General features: G+C 38.9%; 1 protein-coding gene and 1 pseudogene across 1 annotated transcript in view; one reads left to right on the plus strand and one right to left on the minus strand.

Moving 5' to 3' along the window:
• The window catches only part of NOTCH2 (notch receptor 2), a 169,155-nt gene that overhangs the window by 61,639 nt on the left and 93,014 nt on the right, over positions 1-14,502 (minus strand).
• Positions 7,660-8,027, plus strand: LOC122900396 (annotated as a pseudogene).

The raw sequence follows: 14,502 nt of genomic DNA on the forward strand, positions 1-14,502 counted from the left end.
GTCCCTCAAAATAAAAAGTTTAGTTAAAAAAATAAAAGTAAGGGCAAGCATGGGTAGAGAGAAGAGATGAAGGACAATGAAAAGCATCGGTAAACTGTAGAGGTGAAAGGCAACACCAGGATGATGAAACTAGAGCAAACTGTGCCTAGCCTGAGGCACCCAGCCTTCAAAGATGTGGATTTGTGAAGTAAGATGCAGAAAGTTGACCCAGTGTAAGAGAAGATGGAAAAAAGATCAGTTTGATCTGCCTGAAAAAGAACAAACTGAAGGATGACACACAAGACCACTTATGGATATAATGCAGGTCACTACAATAGCAAAGGATGGGGAGCTATGGGCAAAGGCTCTCAAGCCCTGTCACAAGGAACAAAAGTATGTCTTCAACTTATAAGCAAGGCATCTGTGATTAATAAGCAATTTAATGCTAGACCACCCGAGTTATAAAACAAGTTGATGAGTCGTCCTTATTAATACCAGTTTAAAGAGTTACCAAAGGGAACTTATAATCAGATCATCTGAATTCTCTAAAACACAACAGGACAAGTGGCTAAAACTCATAAAACCTCAAGATGTCTTTTCATTTTATCTTTGTTAAAGAACTCAATGAATAATTCGAAAAGGCATTTTGATGAAGAGGGCTCTCAATGAAAAAGCACATGATTTTTTTTTTTTAACTTTAGGCAAATAAGTCTTTCTTTCTTTTTTTAAATTTTATTCATTTATTTGAGATAGTACAAGAGTGAGAGAGAGATAGAGAGCACAAGCATGGGCAGCAGCAGGCAGAGGGAGAAGCAGTCTGATGTGGGGCTTGATCCCTGGGCTCTGGGATCATAACCTGAGCCAAAGGCAGATGCTTAACCGACTGAGCCACTCAGGCACCCAAGCATGAGATGTTTATACTCCTAAAATGTCAAGGCTATTCCTAGTCCCCAGAATACCAAACAATAATTCAAGGAGCTCAAGTATTTTCAGAAGGGATTCAACATACCCAGCTGTGTAGCTATCACCAATAACAGAGGTTAGCTGTGTCTGATCTAACCTAACTGACCCCCTATTCTTTAACCCTATCTACATATACAATCACTGTACAGAAGTAGAATCACTCTACTATACTTATTTGATTACACATCCATCTCCCATCACATGGCTACAAGCAACCACAGTTTAGGAATATTTTTTTGTATACTCTTTACCTAAGATCCCACTGCCCAGGATGGCAGGATAGGTGTGTGGGCATCTCTGGAACTCTGTGCTCATCAACCTCCTCTGGTGCTTCTCCTCACCCCACTTCAACAATATAATTATTTTTTTACACATAATTCTTGAGGGAGCCACCATGTCTTTACATGATCATGCCCTCCTACTCTAGCTGGCTGACCCAGGATGGGCATCTGATACAAGCTATATATATGACAGTGTCCCTTTGCTAAACTTTTGGACTAGGGACTCTTTGACACATTGACCAAAAGGATAAAATGGCTAGTGACAGACAAAGTGATAAGGGTGAAATCAGAAGGGCACAGAAGAAAAAAAACAGAGTCATGTGGCATTCAAGTTCCTAGTGCCAGCTACTCCTGAAGCCCAACTGCTCTTAATGAGAGATGGCCCTTCCAACAGGTATCCCTAATTTCGGATGGGGATCTGTCAACTGCAACCCACAGTATTAACTAATACAGACTGAATGAGTGAGTGAGGGAGTACATACTGGCAATCATTTCCCCAGGGCGGATGATGTCATTTATTATAGAAAGCTTTGCTCCTTTACTATACTGGTAGAAATGCTACCTCAGAGTACAGACAGATGTATAATTAGGATACAGGTGGGATTTAGAAATGATGACTAAGACGTAAGTGAAGAGTGGCTGTAACCTGAAAATTACAGAGAGCTTTGTCTCTTACACTTCGACTAACTCAAATATCTATGCTACCCTCAAACCAAACTTACTTGCTGAATATGAGTAATTTCGATGTTATTTTTCTTTTTGACTGGCTCTGTGATAATTCTGAGTATAAGACACTGTGTGTTTAAAAAGATATCATATATATTTCTTACGCGATATAACATCCAGACACTTAAATATTGTAGTAAGACAGACGAGGTAAATAAAAACAATGCTTGGAATGGAAATTTGGCACCCCTGGGAAAGGAAACCAAGCGTCACTGCTTGCCTGCTATGAACCAGGCATTGTGCTTGAGCTGTCAGAAAATTTACCTCCTTTATAGTTGAGAATATAGGCTCAGAGAGGTAAAATAATTTGCCTAGTGTGAGGCAGGAAGTGCAGGAGAAGTGGGATTTAAACCAGAGCTGCCTGCCTCTAAAATGCTTAACAAAGGGACACCTGGGTGGCTCAGTCAGTTAAGTGTCTGCCTTCAGCTCGGGTCATGATTCCAGGGTCCTGGGATAGGGTACCGCATCAGGCTCCTTGCTTAGTAGGGAGCCTGCTTCTCCCTCTGCCTGCTGACCCCCCTGCTTGTGCGCTCTCGTGCACATGCTCTCTCTCTCTGAATAAATAAATAATATCTTTTTAAAACATTTTTTAAAAAAACCCTTTTAAAAAAGACTTGAGGTGTGAGTCTGACCATATCAAAACCATCTTTGTGTGCCTCAATTTCTGAAGCACATGAAGGCCTAAGGAAGTAGAGAGGATGAAGAAGGAAGGGGAGGATTAAAATCGTTACTCATACGATCAGATTACTGGAAAAACTTACGACTCAAAGTTACTATTCAAAAATCAAATGTACTTGTAGGTACAGTTCACTATTTTTTGAATGAAGATTATTGTTGAAGATTAGAACACCTGACAACTGGGGCGCCTGGGTGGCTCAGTGGGTTAAAGCCTCTGCCTTCAGCTCAGGTCATGATCACAGGGTCCTGGGATCGAGCCCCGCATCGGGCTCTCTGCTTCGCGGGGAGTCTGCTTCCTCCTCTCTCTGCCTGCCTCTCTGCCTACTTGTGATCTCTCTCTCTGTCAAATAAATAAGTAAAATCTTAAAAAAAAAAAAAAAAAAAAAGAACACCTGACAACTGTGTACTTGTTAGATACTGTTTATTAGAAAAATCAAATCTACAGAGCCAAGAGCACACTGGCTCCTAAGTTATTTTCTACAAAATGGATTTTTCTGTAAGATTCAGGCACATTACTCCAGAAAAATACTCCCTCCTAGGCTCATTTCTGCCAGAATTTTTTTTCCTCTTCATTCCAATTCTATCAACCAGAATGAGGAAAATGGTAACCTGGGTGGCCACTATAAATGTCTGCTCCAAAATTCCCAGTGGAATGTCTGCTAAGATACTACATTTCCTTCATGCCACCACTTCTTGGCACAGAAGGAAATCAATGCAGAAGACTAAGACTAAGAAACATAAGGGCTGGAAAAGTAAAGTAGCCTTCCCAAGGTCATAAACTAGTAAAAGCACTGTCATTCAAACCCAGATCAGTCTGACTCCAAATCTACTGCCCTTCTCACTGTAGCACTGTTAAGTTTTCAAGCCTTAGTTTTGATGAACAAGATCTGCAGACTAGGTCCCTGTTCCTAGGGTCTTAAAGCACGCTTAAAGCACAGAAGCATGCAGCAATTAAAGAACACTCTTGGTACAAACGAATAAAGGCAGAAGATCACTAAATATTGAAATAGAGTTTGTTGCGATCATCTGGAGGGGTTGGGTGCATTGCCCGAGGTCATTGGGCTGTTCCCACTATTCCAGGACAAGAAAGTATAAATCCGGGCTGGAGGGAGAAGGCTTCCTGAGGGTGGTAGAGCTAGGTCTTGAAGACATCAAAATGACTGAAAGACAGTCTTTAGTTGGGGTTTAAAAGAAGAATAGGTTGGCGATCATTTAAGGCTTTAAATTCTAGTATGAGTTCTGAACATGATACAGCAAGTAAGGGGGGGGTTATCACAGGCTCATAGATGGGGGAAGACATGATCAAAACTGCATTTGAAGATTAATCTGCCAGTACAATATAAGAGGGACTAAAAGCAAATGGCTCTCTGTTGGTACTGAAAGAAGGAAAAAGTACTAAGTTATGAGCTACCTAGCATATAAACATGTCTGATAAAAAGGGAGAGCTGCGTTGTAGCCATGCCCTACCACGCTACTAAATCTTGCACCCAAACAAGTCTTAGCACGGATACTATCTGTGTCAACACACAAACTTTGCTGGTTAACTCCCAAATATGTTGCACAAAGCTCAGTTAGGCAAGTTCTTAAGGGCCTCAATTACTCCTCTCAGTAATTTCCACCTGTCAGATACTGCAGGCTAATGCCATTTAATGTTAAGACTAAGGCAGTAGGCTATTAGGCTCTTCCCTTTTCCTATCAGCAAAGGATAAAAGAAATAACTTGTTTTTAGCACTACTTTTTCTATTGCCACCATGAGTCTGGGCTATTTTGGTACAAAGTATCGCAATACCAAATCCTTGGGTGATACCTTCAATACTTGGAGCCACCTACAGTTCCTGATAATTTTCTGGCTGATCACTTTTGCCTCTCAAATACACCTCAAATCCATACCTTCCCTTCATATATTTTACTCCAGACACAGTGGCTTACTGTTGGTTCCTTAAACATGAAGTTCTTACTCACCTCAGAACCTCTGCATACCCTATTCTCTCTGCCTCTCTTCCTCCTCTTATTTATATGGCTAGTAACTTCCCATCCTTTGACTTCTCTTAACTAGATCTTTAAATTCACATCTCCCCAATTTTCTCCATCATTACATCTATTCCATTCAATCCATCCTGCCAACATCAAAAGTTGTACTTTTATATTTATTTTTATATTTTTATATTTACTTATTTATTATGTATAGTTCCCACCCCGTTAAACTATAAGTTCCTTGAGGATAGAAGCTGTGTCCGCCAATGACCTCAGTTTTCATATCTGGCACTTTACTAGGTACTTGTTATCAGTGGTGAAATAGACTGTAGACCTTAGATTTAATCTAACATGCTCATTTTACAGATGAGGAAAATGGGACCAGAGAGGTGCAGTGACTTGTCCACATCTGCACAGCTTGGAAGAATGTTAGAAAAAGACAAAATGAAAAATGGAAATCTTTGAGGGCTGAAAAGGATGCTGGAGATGTGAGGTCATAGCAGATCAAGTTAGTCTTCTAATAGGAAGGGGACTCTGACCTGGCTGTTCAGAGATAGGGCAGGATTGAGAAACACAGGGACAGAGCAAGACACTTCAGTAGTACTACTAATGAAACAACACTACCATCAGACAAATGAGTATGCTGTATTAGTTTTGTAGGAGTAGGTCACTTTCATGTCGATCTTTTCTTACTGCCTCATCCCATAGTCTTAAAAACCAAAGGGCAAATGCGTAAGATTGTGGGCATAGCTTCTGACAGTAAATATAACAGAGTGAACCCAAGAGAACTGTACTGAAATGGAAACCATGACCTAGGCTTCATTAGCATCCAGCTCTAGCCCAGTGAGCCATGGACCACTAAACAGACATCATTTACGAGTTGAAACACACTGGGATACAAACAGCTCATTATGACTCTCTCAAGGTACCACAAACCAACCAACAATCTGACTTGGAGTTAAAAGTAACTGGGAAGTGAGAAGAAGGGAAAAAAAGAAAAGAAAAGAAATGATCACTGAGCCTTAGCACTTTAGGATAAAGCCCTTACCCTTCCTAGTCATCTCTCAACTGTGAAATGTGTGGGAAAAACTTTTATCACATCAATGGCCCTGTTAAGGGTCAGCTCTCATTGCAACAACAGTCAGCACATGAGGAACATATAAAAAATGAGCCCAGCTGGCCCTTGCCCTGGCCCTGCTACCTCCTTTTCCATGGTTAAATCAAGAGAATTCAGGCTCCAATATCTCCTTCCAGCCAGCAATCACCCAAGCTCCTGAGTGTGGAGTCCCATCCTTCCATACTACAGCAGAGGACTGTTAAAACCTCTGCCCTACCAAACCTTCTCTATACTCAGATGTTCTATTCCACTGCTGAAGTGGAAAGAACAGAGCACAAGCTTGAATATCCTACTCCTCCTGGGTCTAGACTGGTTGAAACATTCTGTATAAACACTGTTGTCTACAGGGTCTGCCTAAGGAGAAAATGTGGGCACCAATGCACAAGCACACAAATATATGTAAAAAGCCTGGGGGTTAGGCAAGTGGCTAAGGGGATAATGCAGGATTAGGGGATATGGATAAATGCAAGAAACTCAATGAATGTCCCCCCTAATCCTAGACACCATCATCTTTCCTATAACTCTTCAAAAGCCTGGTTTCCCTGTATCCTGACCAATATGTTTCCTAGAATATCACCAGAATGATCTCAATATAAACTGTGGATTATGCCATTTGCATGATCAAACCTCTTGATGAGAAAGGGTTTGATGACTTCATTATACTTAGGATGAAATTCTAAATCCTATCTATGTTTTCTTGAAATATCACCTTCTCAAGGAGATATTACATGCGTACCCTCAACTCAATTAATTCTGCCTGTTAATATGCTCTCCTAATAGCCTCTATTTTTCCTGAAGGTATTCATTACAGTTCAAAATTTTACAGATAAGTATATGATTTATGTCTGTGTTCCTCCCTAGACTGTAAATTCCATGAAGAAATAGGTGGTAGCTATTTACTTCATCAGTGAATCCTCAGCACTTAACATTGTGCCCAGCTAATATTTCTTGAGAAGTATTCAAAAATCTTTGTTAAACAGAGGTTTATCTGTACTTGTATTCTCTTACATAGGTTATTCTAATCAAATAATAATCACTTTTCAACTCATCTTCTTCACACCTTTAGGGTGCCTCTATTCTATTCCTATTCCCAAAGTTTCCATTTTCGCTTTATTGACATCCACCAGTCAATACCCAAATTCCTCATTATGTCCCTTTCCTTACTCACTGAACTCCATCCCATTTATGTCCACACCCAATTCACCTTGCCTTTTGACCCTAACTATGTCTTAGGCGTAATTCTACACTATGGCAGGTACCTTCCTGTTTTGAATGAAACCTAAGATTTCCCCAAAGACTACAGCCTAGTTAGCCCTCTTCAGTAGCATTCTCTCCTCCTCTTCTAATTGCCTCCACTAACATGAAAGTAAGTAGGCAAAGAACCAATGCTTTCTTTATTCTCTAATGCTGCTACTAACTTCAAATAGGAAAAAAAATATATTTATTTAGCAATTTCTAGGTACCAGACTCTGAAATAAGTGCTTATATTGTTGTCAAAAGTAATCTTCTCATACAATTAGGCCAATTTCACAGATGTAGTACAGACCTGGTCCACACTAAAGAAAGATACTAAAGTATCCCAGGGAATAGGGAAAAGAGATGCTGACAGAACCCAGAATCAGCCCTGAATTTCAAAGGATGATGTCGGGCCAGCAACAACTGAAAATTTTAATGTTCTCATTCACTCATTCATTCATTCAACAAATATATACATACCAGGTGCCAGGCACTGATCTTTATACAATGAAATTATAATGATCGTGCTTGCTTCGGCAGCACATATACAATGAAATTATAATGGTAAAGAAAAAAGAGTTGTGGCTGTAAACAGGAGTTTTACAACCAAACACACACTGAGAGTGATAAGTGCTCTAATGGACACTGGTTGCCTTGGGAGTACAAAGTAAGAGAAGAGAGCACTATGTTCTGCAGGTCCAGTTGGGGATGGTATGTTTCATTGGCAAGCCGCAATTATGGGACCTAATCAGAGCCCATGTCAAGGCAGTGTAATTTTTTTTTTCACATTTTATTTTCCTACAAACTTACCCCTTCAAATCACCTAAGGCTGCATTTATGACAAGAATTTATCATCTAAATATTAACAGTAATGGTAGCATGTGTCTCGGCATTTGAAGATCACAGTGGTCTCCAGCCTTAACTCTTTCTAAAGTTCTTTAATCCATTTGTTCACTGCTATGTGATCCAAACCCAGGTGACCCCCTAGTGCCAGAGACTTCATGATCTATAAAACAGATAGAGATAAGTACAATAGAATATCTTGAGAATAAACTCAGAAGTATGCCATGTAATGCTACCTTGAAGTCAGAATAACTTGCAGTATAGCTGAATAAACTTTAAACTACCTTTAACAAGAGAGAGAGAAAGTGACTTCATATGTTAAGTGGGATGTATAAGAGTGTGTATATGTGTGGAAACGTGTGTAGTAAGAGGGCAAAGTAGGGAGTATTTCAGGCAGAAATAAGTGTATGTGTATTGGTTTGAATAGAAGAGAAAGCATGCCTCATTTGAGTCAATGAAAAAAAAATCCGTGTGGTTCACTTATAAGGCATGGATCAGGGAAGATATGGCTGAAGAGGGAGTTATATACAGAGCCTTGGAACTCTATCCAAAGACAAGGAGGACCCACTGAAGCATTTTAAGCAAAGCAATAACACGATCGCATTTGTATTTCAGAAAGCCCACTCTGCTGCTGTGAGAAGAATGAACTGAACTCCACCTCACCCCTCCAGGTCAATAGCAATTTAAAGCTCTGGGGAGTTCCAGGGCTCCTGTGGCCGCTATAGCAACGAAAGAGTCTGCAGTGCATCTGGGGCAAATTCCGGATGCAGCAGCACCGAAGAGCATCCAGGCTCAGCCACTGTATGGACAGCAATGGATGCTGTGCCAAAGCTGGATGTTCAGAAAGCTGACCCCTGGCACAAAGGCTTCTCCACACAAGAAGAAGAAAACAGTGCCAAGCTTCAGTCCCCCTACGTGGAGGCCCACACTCTGGTTCTCTCACCACCTTCTTGGGTTGCTGGGCTGTTAAACCAATTTACATAAAGAGCCCCTCACCTCACTGCAGCAGGGGTTCCAGAAAGAATCAACTGACTCTATTCACAGGCAAGCAGTTACTATGAGTAGAATGAGTAAAATGGAAAACAAAACAAAACACGGGACCTAGTAAAACATTCTATAATATGAAAAAAATAAAAAAAATAAAAAAAATAAAAAAATAAAAAACATTCTATAATATGAAAGATGGAGAAGGTACCCCTTCAGATGCAGATGAAGAGCATACCTGTGAAATAAGTTCCCTTCCAGAATGGAAGGAATTGGCTATGTATTCTCCAGAAATGTAGACAAATGGAGGTTTTAAAAATAAATGAAAAATAATACAAGACGTCAGACTCAGATGAAGGACAGGTTGAGAACAAAGCAGAATCACAGACGACCTAGATGCAATGAGTAAATTCTATTAGAATATTTAAAAAATGCAATTCAAATAAAAATCATAATCAGAAGCTATAAAGGACAGAACTGACAATGAAGAAAAATAAATCAGTGTTATAAAGGAAAAGTTTAAGAAGCTCTCATAAAATGCAAAGGGAATTAAATTATCAAGAGATAAATCTTAGCTATAGGAAAGAACGAAGACTTAATTAAGATAACAGAGGCTCCTGAAGACACAAAAACAAATTAAAAAAATGAAAAGAATAATCTTTTCTGAGGTGAGAACAGACAGAAGCCTGCAGATCCAAAGGGCTCAAAGGTGCTAGAAGAAAAAATCATAGGGATAGGGGCGCCTGGGTGGCTCAGTGGGTTAAAGCCTCTGCCTTCGGCTCGGGTCATGATCTCAGGGCCCTGGGGTCGAGTCCCGCATCGGGCTCTCTGCTCAGCAGGGAGCCTGCTTCCCTTCTTCTCTCTCTCTGCCTGCCTCTCTGCCTACTTGTGATCTCTCTCTCTGTCAAATAAATAAATAAATAAATAAATCTTTAAAAAAAAAAGATATTTTTCAAATATCTAAGAGCTCTGAAGATATGCCAACATGCAACTTTTCTGGTGAAAAAAAATTACTCCAAGATGTATTCATTTGACTGAAAAAAATAAATCAAAATAAAGAATTCAGGAATGAAAAGGTTGTTATATAAATGTTCTGGTAGTTAACACAAAACAAGTTACATATAGAATTAAGTCCAAAATATTATAAACTAGATTGTAAAGCAATGTAAATATCAAGAATATTTTTAAAAGAAAATGTATAAAATTTAAAAATTCAATAGCAATCCTATGATACGAATTTTTAAATCCCAAATCATATAAATAAAATCTGTAGAGTGAAAAGAAGATATAAGAACCAAAAGCATGCCTATTCATCTTACCGAAGAGGGGATGAGTATATGCAGTTTTAATTTGACACTAAAAAACAGAGATGGATTCAAATCCACATTTTTCTAAACATGTATATTTTTTAAGAAAACACTAAGTACTATAATTTAAATAATCTCAGCTCTATCTGTTGTCTTCATGGACCAATTTCCAGCTCCTTGAAAGACTTAAACACGACTTATGATCTTCTCACTCTTTCCCATTTCCCATGCAATTAAAATCTACGTTGAGTACTAATAAGGTCATCCAAGCCAAGAGTTCTTTACTTTTCTCAACTCAACAGCTTCCACATCCACTCCATATCACAAGCACACTCACATTCTGGATCACATTTGGATCCATTATTCCAAAGCAAGATCTCAAATTTGGTATTCAACTTTGACTGTAACTTCCTGTCTCCCTCTTTCCCCATTCCCAACAATGATTCACCTAATTATCCCCCACTAATACTTGTAAGAGTCAAGCCCTCCTAAATAACCGAGTTCATTAACCAACCCTCTTCTAGCTGCCTTAACTCAGTCCAGCCAAGGGGCTACGGTTAGTCACATGAATGAAGTTTCTGTCCCCTGTGGCTACTGCCCTGCATTTCTCCCTCTTTTAGCTGTACAAAATCTTGCATAAGTGATCTATACCCACTCCTCTTCCTCCTTCCTCAACACCCACTTTTTTCCTAATTTAAACCTTTGCGATTTGGCATTCTTCTCTCCTTAATATTGAAACTACGTATTAGAAGATTCCCATGACCTCAAAAATTTTGATTAACTCTTTATAGTTATCATTCTTATTTCAGTCTCTTGTTTGTCATTCACTCAATAACTACTATTTGTTAAGATTGGTCCCAAGAATGCCAAAATAAGTAACACCACCCCCATTCTCCAGAGGCTGAAAATCTCCTCAGCTGAGGTAAGCATATAAACCAGGAACAGCGGTAAAATACCAAGATGGTACCAGACAGGCATGCAGAGTTGAGGCAAGGGCACAGTTTTAAAATGCAGCCCCTGGCTTAGGGATCCTGTCATGGCAGAGCTTTCCAACACACAGACATCCCTTTCTCTCACCTTCCTTCTTTGGGTCCCTTTCTTCCTCCATTTTCTTAAGTGTGGACATCACTCACAATTTAGGTCCAAACTCTCTGTTTCTCTCACACCACACACTTTCCCTTACAAACCGGATACATTCTCAGAGCAACCAAAAAGAGACTCAAAATCTGAATCTAGAGCCTCACCTCTAATCTGACCTTCTGGGTGTTATACGTGCTTTTCTCTTGGAAAACTCACCTCAAACTCACCAGGATCTTTAGCCCATTTCTTTATCTCTGTCAATAGAACCCACATTCTCTTATTACACATATTCAAAACAGAAGTTAACTCTGCTCTATTTCCCCTTCATCCAACCAAGTACTTAGATGGCCCCCAATTTCTATCCAAACTCAAGTTCATTTATAGTTTCTACCTCCTATATGGTTACATGTAGACTTTCTTCTTTCTTCCTAGTGAATCTGACAATCCTTAAAAGATAAGAATTGATTTATTCCTTCTTTGTGTCTCTTATAGCATCCAGCATAGTATATTGGATATAACAGTGAGTTATTCAATGAATATGTTATTGAAGCTACCTTACAACAATTCTGCAGGGGTTTGAAAAGCTATGGAATGAAACTAGATCTTGCCTGGAATGTAGCCAAAGTCAGACATTGAGTCATGGACCACAAGAGCACAAAAGATCCCTCGGTCTCACCTCCTATATTTTGTGGGGGGCTAACCTAACCACTCACCCCTGTTCACACCAACATGACCACTCATCAACTCTGGGTGGGACCTTTGGATGAGGGTGCTTCAGGTTAGCACTCTGGCAGTCTGCCCAACTGATAGAAAACTGAAATTAGCTGAAGCAAAATTCCAGAAAACAGACTTTTATCAAGTCCTCACAATTGAGTTCACAGCAGAGAAACTGAAATGGGAGATGTATTTTCCCATTCCCCCATGCAGAATACAAATGAGAATAGTTTTGCAGCCCCAGATATAAATAGTTTCCACTCTCAACCAAAAGCCCACATTCCTATAGTATTTAAAAAACAGAAAAGTGGTTGTAACAAAGCCTCATCCTAGGGAACAGCTTGTCACCAACTAGAGTCTAGACTGAAATGAGGCATCTAATTCAAAATCAAAATACTGTCACGAAAAGACTTCGTTCCCAGACACAGGAGCTAGTGCACCATCTCTGGCAGTATGTTCTTGCTGATTCATGCCAAAAAATTTTTACTGAAATTGGAGCAACCGACAGTCAAGGGAATCTTAACCAACTCTTTGGGCTCATCAGTTATAAAAAGGAGAGCTGAGAGAAAATGTGGTTGGTTTTATTTGACTCATGTCCACCTAACTTCCATTGTTCACTTCTGCTTAGCGTCCCAAAGCACTATTCCAAGCCCAAGCTAAAATTACATTTCTGGGTTAATAACAAGCACAGGAAAATAAATCATGTCTGCCCTAAGAGTGAACCCAAACCAAAAGCTGCCAGAGAGGAATTTGTGAGTTGAGTTTAGAGGCAACTTTAATTCTGAAGGAAATGAACCTTTAAAAAGAAAATTCAAATAACAATCTATGTAGACAAAACATTAATCTACACTGCTTTAATTAATTTGGGGGCCTTTTATACCTTTTTTTTTCTCTTAAGTGGATATCTGCCAGAGCAGAACTTTTTATCATATGATGGCTTGAGGCCTAATACAGTAATAATACAGACTTTTGTGCTCAGGCTTCATCAAATCCTTAGGCTTATTTCCATTTCCTAAAGGAACATCCAACTACTGAGACATCTCTTTAACAAAATTCCTATAAAAAAAGTAAACCATTTTTGCCCAAATACCAATGCCAATTGCTTTCTTCCACCTGGGCTTTAGCTCATCTAGAAGAGCAGTATCTTTTGAATACTGTTCTGGAAGGCCATGTCCGGTGAAAAGACCAGATCAGAATACAGTCCTGTCCATAACTGATTTGGAAACCACACTAGAACAAGGGCACCATGCCTTCTTCTAGTGAGACAAACCCAAGGCCCACCGATACAAACAGCTGCGAACCTATCCCTCTACCACCCGGGATCAGAGAGGATACTCCTACAGTAGCAGCTGTGCTAATACCTATAGAACATCTTCAGACCTAAAGTAGTTCTGTCCACTAAAAATATCATTTCATTTAAAATTTTCTGGTAGCACTTAAAAGAAAAAGAAACTGATGGAATCAACTTTAATACTATATTTTATTTAACTCAATACATCCAAAACACTATCATTTTAGAGTCTAAACCAAAATTTAAAACATTGTTACTGAGACATTTTGCTTTTGTTTTGCATACTGAGTCTTCAAAATCAGGTATTTTACAGCTGTGGCACATCTCAATTTGACCTGTCATACTTCAGATACTCACTAGCAAAATATGGCTAATGACTACGATATCAAACAACGTAGATCTGGAACGTTTTACATGATAAGTGCAATTTACAGTTGTAAGTATAATTTATAATTACAATTAATGTAATTTAATTTACATGATAAATGAAAGGCTTAAGAGGTTTTTTTATTGCACCATTTATTCTCCCAATACCCCAGTAAAGTAGAGATATTAGTTCCCTGGATAGCAAATAAAGCCTTCTGAAGAAAAGGAAGCTGACTCATTTATCCCAAATCAAACCATGAAAGACTTGGAAAAAATTTCTGGTCATCTTGAAGCCCAGAACTTGCTACTAAAGACCAAACCTTCTCTGTATATGTATTTATAAAACAACATAGTGCCTATCAGGCTCCACTCATTAAAAACTTATAAATATAATACTATATGTTAACAATACAGGAATTAAAATAAAAAACTTAATTAAAAAATGGCAAATTCACAAACCTCCTTTATTTCAAACTGACACCTAGTTTCTTCAGCTATATAATCCCATTCATTCTTTTTCAGATACCTGGCAACTTCACTTCTTCCTAGTAGACTAACTCCAACCCTTCTTTTTCTATTGTGTCAAAAGCGAGACCAAACTAACTGTTCATGCTTTAACTCTATAGCTGGGAATTGTATGGGGAAGTCTGAATAAAGTTGCAATAAGGCTTTTGAAAAAATCTCCAGACTGAATATAAAATATTCATTCAATATTGACTTCCGATCCCAAAGTAACCAGGAAAATATCTAAAATGGAAAAAAAGGTAAAGAATAAATCACCACATCCTAGAATAATAAAATTATAAGTTGAACGTTGTCTATTAAAAAGATTCAAAATTCTTAAAAAGTAAAAAATAAAGGACAATCCAGAGTCGATTTGTATAAAAAAAGACCACAGATTTGAGCACAGACTTGGGGTTCAACACTAGATTCAAACCCTGACCCAACCACTTTGTGCCTGGA

This window comes from Neovison vison, chromosome 2 (genome assembly GCF_020171115.1).
Source record: "Neovison vison isolate M4711 chromosome 2, ASM_NN_V1, whole genome shotgun sequence".
In the NCBI taxonomy this organism is placed as follows: Eukaryota; Metazoa; Chordata; class Mammalia; order Carnivora; family Mustelidae; genus Neogale; species Neogale vison.